The 10,035-nt window shown below is 42.6% G+C and overlaps 1 pseudogene; it reads right to left on the bottom strand.

Annotated features, from left to right (window-relative positions):
- LOC112549843 overlaps positions 1–10,035 on the bottom strand; it is a 17,241-nt pseudogene that overhangs the window by 5,578 nt on the left and 1,628 nt on the right.

The raw sequence follows: 10,035 nt of genomic DNA on the forward strand, positions 1-10,035 counted from the left end.
CAGCCAGGTGTTTGCCCAATCTCCTTTTAAATACCTCCAGGGAAGGGGACAGCGCCACCTCACTTGGAAGTGTATTCCATATTTTGACAACCCTCACTATAATTTTTTTTTTCCTGATGTCCAGCCTAATGAGAGGACATGAGAGGACAAATCAACAAGAATGCAGTATAAAAGTAGTTGTTCACTCCAGGTAGATCACTACCCTGCTTTGCAGTCAGGAATGACAGGTGCTGCTCTGTCAGGCTCACAACAGAAGTGAATCTTAAAGGAGGAAGAGGAAGGGCCTGTAATGACCACATTACTGGCAGCAGCAGCAGAAGGAAGCTGCCTCATGGAAGACTTAAATGCGGAAGACTTACATGCTTGCATGGTTTTGCATCACAAACTGTACCTCGTCTGACAGTTCAAAAAGCTATAAGTGATTGGACAGATCATTGGGGAGGGGGATCCAGGAAGTGGGGTGGGGTGTGTAGCCACATCAGCAGTCTGAGCTTCCTTACCAACTTTTCAGTGGTTCATGTTGGAGCTCCCCTCTGGCACAGGTCCTGAACCCAGTGGGTGATCCCCACTCCCTCACTTTTTCCACAATTGAAGAATTTGGCAGCAGTAAGAGGAGGGGGATGCTGAGCTGTGACAGCACTCACCCCTGGCTTCCAGAGCTATACCCCTGGACAGGTCTGCCAATCTGAAGAAGCCAGCTCAACTGTTCAAGCTAACATTCTCCGAGACCAACTCGAAATAAGTGATGTTGGGAAAAAATGACCATCTTACAATTGAAATTGCTTTAGCCAGCTTCCCACTTCCATCCATGGCTTGCAGGAACTCCTTGAAAAATGTCATATGCACGTTTTTATTGTGGATCTGGAGAATGCCAATGCTGTTGAATACGAAAGTAACTGGCTGTTCTGCAGCAATCAGTCCCAATAAGTAGAGAAGGGTCTCTCTCAAGCAATCTTGTACAATCTCCCTTCTCAAGGAACTCTCCAAAGATACAGCCATAATATTCAGGGGAACAATTCGGATTTCACCTAGAAATCGACAAATGGAAGATACAAAGATATCTGTATGTGAAGCAGACTTCTCAACAGCTGCCATACGCCCCACGGACTCTACATTGCTATTAAGATGGCTATGAAAAACTTCAACCTATTCTGCATTTCTGCAACAACTTCCTGGGAAAAGTTCAAAGCATTCTACAAACATGAATAACCCTTCACAAAGCCTTTTCATGTGATCCCACCTATATAATTAATAACAGCATTTTACCTGTTTAAAATCTTTATTGAGAAGCATCTCAAAGCTCTTTAGAAACAACCTGAGATCCAGTATCTGACTAACAAATAGCAATGTTACATAGGAGGTCAGGGGAAGGAAGAAAAGATCATCACATTCACTAGATGAGGGCTGGTGTTTCAGGTGAACATGGAGCCAAACAAGAACAGTAGGGAGATATTCCCTTTCTTTGATGCTGTGAGAAGGGGGCCATGATAATCCCGAATAGTAAGAACTTTAATTTTGCAACTCGTTTCTAAGATAAAGTGTCAAATTCTCCAGCATACTTATACTAATGTAACTAGGGATTCTGCTGGAATTTGACACAAAAATTCCCAATAGATTGCAGGAGAGAATTACACCTGGGTTGCAGACAAAAAACTAGAATTCTTGTTTAAAAAATGATACCTTTTATTAGACCAACTGGGTAATTGCAAGAAAATTGTCCTTTTCTGCAATTTTCTTTTGATTTTTTTGTATTTTCCCAGTTGGTCTAATAAAAGGTATCATTTTTGAAACAAGAGTTCTAGTTTTTGTATGTCTTCTTGACTCAGACCAACTCAGCTACCAACTACACTCCTGAAACCCGGGCTGCATGGAGTTTTTCTACTAGCTTCTCCATTTCAGTTAAAAGTGCAATATTTTTTATGTTTATAATCGAAATAGTTGGATCAGAAAAATCCTCACATGGGCAACAGCTTGATTGATATAAAGTTGCCCAATACCCCATTATACATGTAGAAGCCGACTTCATTCCTACTAGCTCTACCATTGGAAGAGATCTTTCCACCATGCTAATCCTTCTAATTCTCAGGTGGTGTACTGACTGAATTATACCTTTTACAAACATGTACATTTAGGCTAGGTACAGACATTCAAAAATGTGGAGGCAGACTTGATCTGAGTTCTGTGGTTGTCTGGAAGTGGCATAGTTTAGATTGGAAATTTGGAGTAAGGTTGTAGCTGGGATAGTACAGGAAGCAGGAAGAGGCCAGGACATTCTCTTGTCTTTCACTGGACCAACTGGAGAGTTGGGAGAGCTGTTGAGCAAGCTTTTTGGGCTGCGAAAGGGCACCTGATGCCCAAAAGTTACCTAGCAGCTCTCCCAACTCTGCAATTGGTCCAATAAAAGCTATCACAAAAAAGTCCTCCCCCTCTATAGTTCAAGCAGCATTGCACAAACTGTTTGCACTAGCCCTGGGGACTGCTCTGCCCAGCAGCACAGCACATTTATCCACCTGCCAATTTGAAGATACTATATAAACTAACTGAATCAGTGATACAAAAGGCTTCTCTCCTCTGCCTTCTGGCCTGACCTCAGACTAATACATCTAACTACTTCATCTGCTAATTTTGTAGACCTCCTTAGCAGCACTTTGCCAACAGCAGGAAGCAGACTGCCACACCACAGGAGGAGTGGGTGGACTTGTTGTTTCCTTTTTGACCCTGCTGACAGTTTAGGGATATAATCTATACCAGGGATTCACAACCAGGATGCCATGGCATACTGGGTTGTTGTGAAATTAAGGGTGCTGCTCAATAGTACCACTCTTAGCTATGCAAACACCAACACAGGATTCACAAGACAAACCCAGAGATTTCTAGTAGGAAGCCCTATTGTTGAAGAAGACTGTTTTTGCTAGCTCTTTTTCTCCTCCAAGCCCACAAGGGATGATTTGGTTAGCATACATGCCACACAAAAGGACTCATGCAAGGAGAATCTTGCATAAACCTCTGAATTTGCATTTACAGGGCTGACTTGTTCTGAAGGGTGTGTGTGCAACTTAAGTGAATGACATTTGATTAACACATACAAATTCTTAGAACTTCCAGCAGGCTGTAGGCATCACAACAATAGTAGATGTAAGATCTCTAGGAGTAGAAGTGAAAAGAACATTACAAGCAGTGATATTCTAGCTTTTGACTGTATTTTTAAAATATATGCTATCATAGCTGTAAATTAATAAAAGTCTTGGTGGTTTTTGGATAGGCTAAGCTGTTATAGAAACTTAGGGAGCAATGTTCTGCTTGTATCAGACACACTTGTTATATTCTTTAAATATTACAACTACTAAAACATTATAATATCTAACAAAATGTATATGATTAGAACAGACTACAAATTCATTCTTGAAAAAGACAGAGGCTTAATCAGTCTTCTTACCAGGAGAGTGTTTCTTTGACTGCTTCAGTCCAAAGGCCTGGCAATGCTTCTCAGACAGTAAAAATATGGGTCGTGTCACAATAAATTTGTTGCCACCGAGATCTAACTTTGTTTGCTCAAATGAGAATAATCCCATCCCAGATATGTGGACACCCTGAAAAAAGTTACAATAAATAGATTTGATTCACCAGGAGATAAAGACAAAAGGCCATAGGCAAGTAAAGAGCCTGTATAAGAGCTTAGCAAGGGGGAGCAATTGTCAAAGACTTAGCAGCAACCTCAGGATGAAGATAGGACAATTGGTTAGATCCCGAAAATCTTTATAAAGTAATGAGAGAATCTGGGAAACAAACAGGAAGAATTGGAGGTCCTAGTACAAGCCCAGAATTATGATGTAATTGGGGAAAATAGAGACATGGTGGGATATTTCCCAAGATGGCAGTACTGTTATATATGGTTACAGCTTCTTCAGAAAGGATAGGCAGGGAAAAAAAGGAGGAAGTGTTACCATATCTATAAAGGCAATGTGCATGTATTGTGAGGTATGGTATGAACCGGGAGGTAGGCCAACTGAAACCCTCTCAGAAAAGGTTACAGGGAGGAGGATGTCATGGTAGGTATCTGCTACAGGTCACCAAATCAGGAGGAGGAGGCAGACAAGATCTTCTCTAAACAACCAAGGGAAGCTTCCACTTCACAGGACCTGGTTCTCCTGATGACTTTAATTATATTGAGACATCTGCTGAGAGGGAAACACAGCAGTGTACAGCTGTGCACAACTCCACCAGCCTGGTAGGAGTGGCACTATTTGCTATCTTTTGGGGTTTGTTTTTTTTAAATATGGACATTATTTCTCATTATAAAACAAACCAGAGTGGGTATATGGGATACAAGATGATATAGCAGAAGGGCCCCACCTTGTTCGTTGAGAGGTTCTGATAAACAAAGTCAAATACTTTGTCCCACACTTTTGTGATTTCTGAAACGCAAGTGAAAGACATGTCAGATTCTTGATGACAAACACAGACAAATAAAGGCCCCTCATTAAGTAGGAAAACAGTCCCTGTATTTCTGACCAGACTGAGATGGAATCAGATCACATAGGATAAATATGACTTGGGGAGTAATGGAAGTTGCTCCATAGCATATTTTTCAACCAAGTTTTCATTTTCCATATGTATTATATTTAATCCATATTTTGGCATATGTACATAAATCCAGCAGGCTTCTAGAGATCATTGTATTTCATGAGTTCCTGACACATTAACCAAAATTGAAATTTGGCAAATCTCCACCCAGAAACATGCATTTGCTTCCATTCAACAAATGAGGAGAGTGACGCTCAGATAGCAAGTGAATACAGCTCAGCTCAAAGTTTGCACAGAAAGTTGATGGAAGATTTAGGAACAGAACCCAGGAGTCCTAGCTACAATGTCACTGCCTTAAACCACTAAGGCCCCGTCCAGACAAGCATGGATGTTTCTTTCCCCAGCAATAAGTAGCACCAGCACACCCGTCCCTGGGGAATGTCCATGTCACATGTGTGCTGGCACATGGCAGGTTACCCCAGGGTGGGGTAGAGAAGGCTGGGACCAGAAACTGGGCTGGCCTCAGCAGCTTTATGTGAAGTCCTGAGGGCCTCAGGGAGCTGCAGCTATGGTGCTCCTGCATCTGAGAGCCTGCCTGGCAGCCACAGTATGGGTCCAACCAGCCAGATTCTGGTTTTGGGTGGCAGTGCATGTCAAAAGCCCTGTGATGTAATTTATCCTATGTGAACGCACCTTGTGTGCTGCCCTGCTTTTTTTGATAAGGGGTTTTTTGACTCCAGGATCTCAGTGCAGGGAACACAGGTAGCAGCACTGGAAACACTTGTGTGTGCTTTTAATATTTGACATTCTCTGCAATGAAATGCATGATATCAGGCTCTGCAGGAACTTACCATCCACAGAGAGCTTCTGTAGTGTTGGGTAAATGTCCTTACGGTTTTCCATGATGTCTTTCTTCATTTGCTCCAGCATTGTGACTGGGGGTTGTTCTTTTTCCTGGGTTTCCTCCAAACATCCTTTCTTTGAAATGTGGCTTCCTTTCTTCACATCCAGAATTGCTGCAAAGAGAAATGCAGAGAAGAAGCTGCCGAACTCAGTGTACAGGCTATCATGTGGGAGAAGGGGGACGCTGGGACAGGAAGGGAGAGGCACTCTCTAGGATAGATTGTTGCTAAAGGACATACCATAAAGGGTCTCTGATTATCTAACAAGTACATGATAAATCATGTGAATCATGTGAAACCCTTTTCAGCTTGTCCTTATCCTACCTTTTTTGTCTGTATTATGAGGATGTTTCTCTGTCTGCATTATGGGTTTTTCTTTCTTGGCCACATCATTCTCTTCTTTCATGGTTACTGTGTGACTGTTCTTTTCAGTTTCCTTCTTCTCAATGCTGGAAGCAAGCAAAAGACGTGACCTTTTACTATAAAGCTAGCATCTGAAAAGAGAGCCCAGCCCTGTTCCTGCTGCAGGTTGCTAACAATCTAGTCACATTGCTATAACAGAGTTACTTTAATGACTGTTGAGGATGGCACCTTTTAGGCTAACTAGTTCAGACAGGCAGGAGCTTTTTGTGTGCAGCAACTTGTTTCATCAGATGTTATGCTATAAGTTGTTGCCCACAAAAGTTCACGCCCCTCTGAGCCAGTTAATCTCCAAGGTCCCATCTTGCCCTACTTTCTGCTTGACTTCAGACTGAAATCCCTAATCACCATCCCAAAGACTGTAACTTTTAAAGGTTGATCATAAAAAACCTGAAGGAATATGCAACTCAAAGGATTTATATTGGACAGTAGGAACAATAACAAGTAATGGACAATAACAGCAATAAAACGACTCTTGATGGGGTCTTTCCTGAAGTATAAGGTAGAAAGAATATAATCTAACTAATTACTGCAAGTTGTTCATCTCCATCCAGGTCTGTTTACCCTGAAAGATGCCAGAGGTCAATACTGAAGCCTGAACATGGATCTGGGCCATACCATACCCATGCCACTACATTCTTTGACTCCCATGCATCATATATTCTCCATACACCATACACTTCAGAAAATCCCAGTCCTTCTCTCAGTGATTCGGTTAGTACTCTCAGACACTGGGAGCAGAGCTCCCTTAGTATCTTTGTCTGCAAAGGGCTTAGACCCTAATGCTAGGTCCTAACGATCTTCAGCAAAGTGGGAGCTGAGCTGAGCAAGCTAGTCAGCAAACTGGAAAGGAAGCCAATGCTCTCACCTTGGAAAAGTCACAGGTCTAGCCTTATGGGAAGGAGAACGTATTTGTCCAGAAGCTGATTCTCTCTGCATTGTTGAAGACGGTCTTGTTCAGTTGTGTTTCACAGGCTTCTGCAGTAACAAGAGAAAATACAGATGACTCCACAGATGTTAGCAAGCAAATAACAAACAAGGCAAACTGCTCTTCTTCTACAATAGCAACCTGCTGCTGATGCCCAAAAATCCTGGTACAAAATTCTCTCTTGATAACATTCATCCTTTCTGAATTGTTGTGGCCCAGTCTGTGGACTCCTTCCATGGTAAGAGAGCTTCTAATAAGAGACAACAAGCAAAACTCAGATAAAGACATTGCCCAGGGATCCAGAAGATCCAGGTTTAGACTATGCCACAGAATTATTTTGTGTCCTTGAGCAAGTCACTCAAGCTCAGACCCTCCAACATAGTGATGCATGCAACACTGATTGATTGCAGTGGGAATCAAGGATAAAAATACCTTTGAGGATCTGAGCCTAGGAACAGAGTACACTACAAAGTAACATGGAGCCAAACATATTGGGGTGTGGAGGGATGTATTTTTAGAGCACTGGTTGAAACTACCAAATGTCCTGGAAAAGCTGCTACACAAAACTTATCACAGAGCTTCACACTAGCAAATGCCAAAATGGCCCCAGTTAGAAAAAAAGCTGCCCCAGATCTCAATGAAATATTGATGGTGTTTCACATGAGTCCATAGTGGTATCATACTGGGGCAGAATTGTGTGGTTCCAGATGCCATTATTACAGCAGCTTTACCATACTGACACACACTTCATGTGTGCGCTGTAGTCGATACAACAGAGCCTTTTCTGCCAGTATAGGAGCATCTACATGCAGTGCGTCTTGTCAATGCAGCTACAAGAGCCAACATTTTCTAGTGCAGACAGTCTTAGTCCTTCCATGCCTCAGTTCCCCATCTGTCAGAAGGGGATAATGCCTCTCTCTTCCATGTGTCTTCTGTATTTAATCTGGTAAGCTCTTTACCTCAGGAACTCCCTCTACCTACATACATCTCCAGCCCCTCACCTGATGTGGCTCTGACCTTAGGAGAGGCCTCTAGGATCTCATTCAGTGTACATGATTAAAACCATGAGAGAACAAAGAAGCAAGCATGCAGTCCCAGACCAGTTGTGCGCTACTGATAGATCACTACCTGCCTTGCAGCACCTATGGACAGGTGCTGCTCTGTCAACTTCACAATGGAAGTGTGTCTTCAAGGAGGAAGGGGAAAAGCCTGTTATTACCTTAGTATTGGCAGCAGCAACAGCAGGATGTAGAGTATATATTCAAACAATAAAAAAAAAATGCCACCTCACAGAAGTCTTAAATGTGGAGGACTTCCATGCTTGCATCATTTTTGCACCATTGACTGTAACTTTCTAGGAGTTCAACAAGTTCCAGTGATTGAACAGATCATGGGCAAATCCAGACTATGGGGTGGGGGAGTGCAGCCACATCCCCATTTGCTTTGTGCCACATGCATAGCAAGCACTCGGAGCTCACGGGCTTGTCAGGTGGTTCCTGCCAGAGCTGCCGCATTGATGCAGCTCCAGAACCCGGCACATGAGCACCACTGCCGCTCACATCTCTCTGTTTCTGGATGATGAATTTGGCAGCACTAAGAAGAATGGGGCAATGAGGAGCAGCAGCAGCTGTTCCAGATCTGTGCACAGTGATGGCTATGGCAGGAAACACCAGGTGAGATGGTGACACCACGGAGCATAATGGTCATGTGCCACACAGCCAAAGGGAGGAGCAAGCACACCTCATGCACCTCTTCAACCCACCCCTGAACAGGGTTGGCAGTCCGAAAGAGCCAGCTCAACTCAATGTAAATACTGCTGAGACAATGATCAACTTACACTGGGAAGTATTTTGACCAGTTTCCCATTTCTGTCCATAACTTTCAGGAACTCCTTGAAAAATGTCATATGTACTTTTTCATTTTGGATACGTAGAATGCCAATCTCATTGAATAAGAATGTAATCGGCCGTTCCTCCACAATCAGTCCCAATAGGTAGAGAAGGGTCTCTCTCAGGCAATCTTGTACTACATCCCTTCTCAAGGAACTCTCCAAAGATACAATCACTATATTCAGGGGAACAATGGGGATTTCACCTAGAAATCAACAGAGGACACAAAGAGATCTGTATGATCTGCAGACTTATCAACAGCTGCCTTAAGCCCCACAGGAACTACATTGTTCTAGAGATGGTTATGAATAACTTAAAACTTCACTAAGCCTTGTGATGTGATCCCACCCATATAATTAATAACAGCATCTTGCTTGTTTAAAAACTTTATTGAGAAGGATCTCAAAGCTCTATAGAAACAACCTGAGAGCCAGCAGCTGACTAACAAATAGCAAAGTTACGGCGGGTGTCAGGGGAGGAAAAAAAGCTCAGCAGGCTCACTGGATGAGGATTGGAATTTCAGGTGAACATGGAGCCAGACTAGAGCTGTATCCTCCCCCTCTTCGATGTAGTCAGAGGGGGCCCTTGATAACCCCGAGTATTTGGAACTTGTATTTTGTAATTCATCTCAGAGGTGACGGGTCAACTCCTCTACTATTTTTATATCAATTTAGCTAGGGTCTGCTGGAATTTCACACACAAAAGGCCACTTAGAATAATGGAGGGAATCACACCTGGGCTGCATGGAGTTTTTCTACTAGAGTCTCAGTTTCAATTAGGAGTACAATCTTTTTTTTTCCTAATGAAACTGTTCAAATCAGTCCGTTCCCTAGAATGGACAACAGCTAGATTGATACAAAGATACCCAATACACCATTATACATGTAGAAATATAGTTCATTCCTACGAGCTCTACCAGTAGAAGAGGGGGGTGCGTTTTGTCTACAAGGGTTGAGAACCACTGATCTATACCATCCCTCCTCATTGCAATGCAAATACAGTGGCACTGGCAGAAAACTGCTTTCTTTCAAGATAGATACAGCTGTATATGTACTTCTAGAAACCATTGTTCTTGCCACCTCTGTTTCAAGCTGAGCCCTTAACAAATGATTTGGTTAATGTACATCAGACTGTAGACATCATGTTAATAGCAGAGCTATGAGATTTCCAGGAATAGAAGTGAAAAGAACATTTCAAACAGAGATGTTCTAACTTTAGACAGTATTTTTAAAATGTATTCAACCAACCATGGCTGTGAAGACATAGAGTCTTGATAGCTGGATAGAGTCTAAGCCGTTGTTAAGAACTTTGGAAGGAGTGCTCTGCTTGTCTCAGATACAGCTGTTCTTACACACACACACACACACACACA

Source organism: Alligator sinensis, unplaced genomic scaffold (genome assembly GCF_000455745.1).
Source record: "Alligator sinensis unplaced genomic scaffold, ASM45574v1 scaffold602_1, whole genome shotgun sequence".
Taxonomy (NCBI): domain Eukaryota; kingdom Metazoa; phylum Chordata; order Crocodylia; family Alligatoridae; genus Alligator; species Alligator sinensis.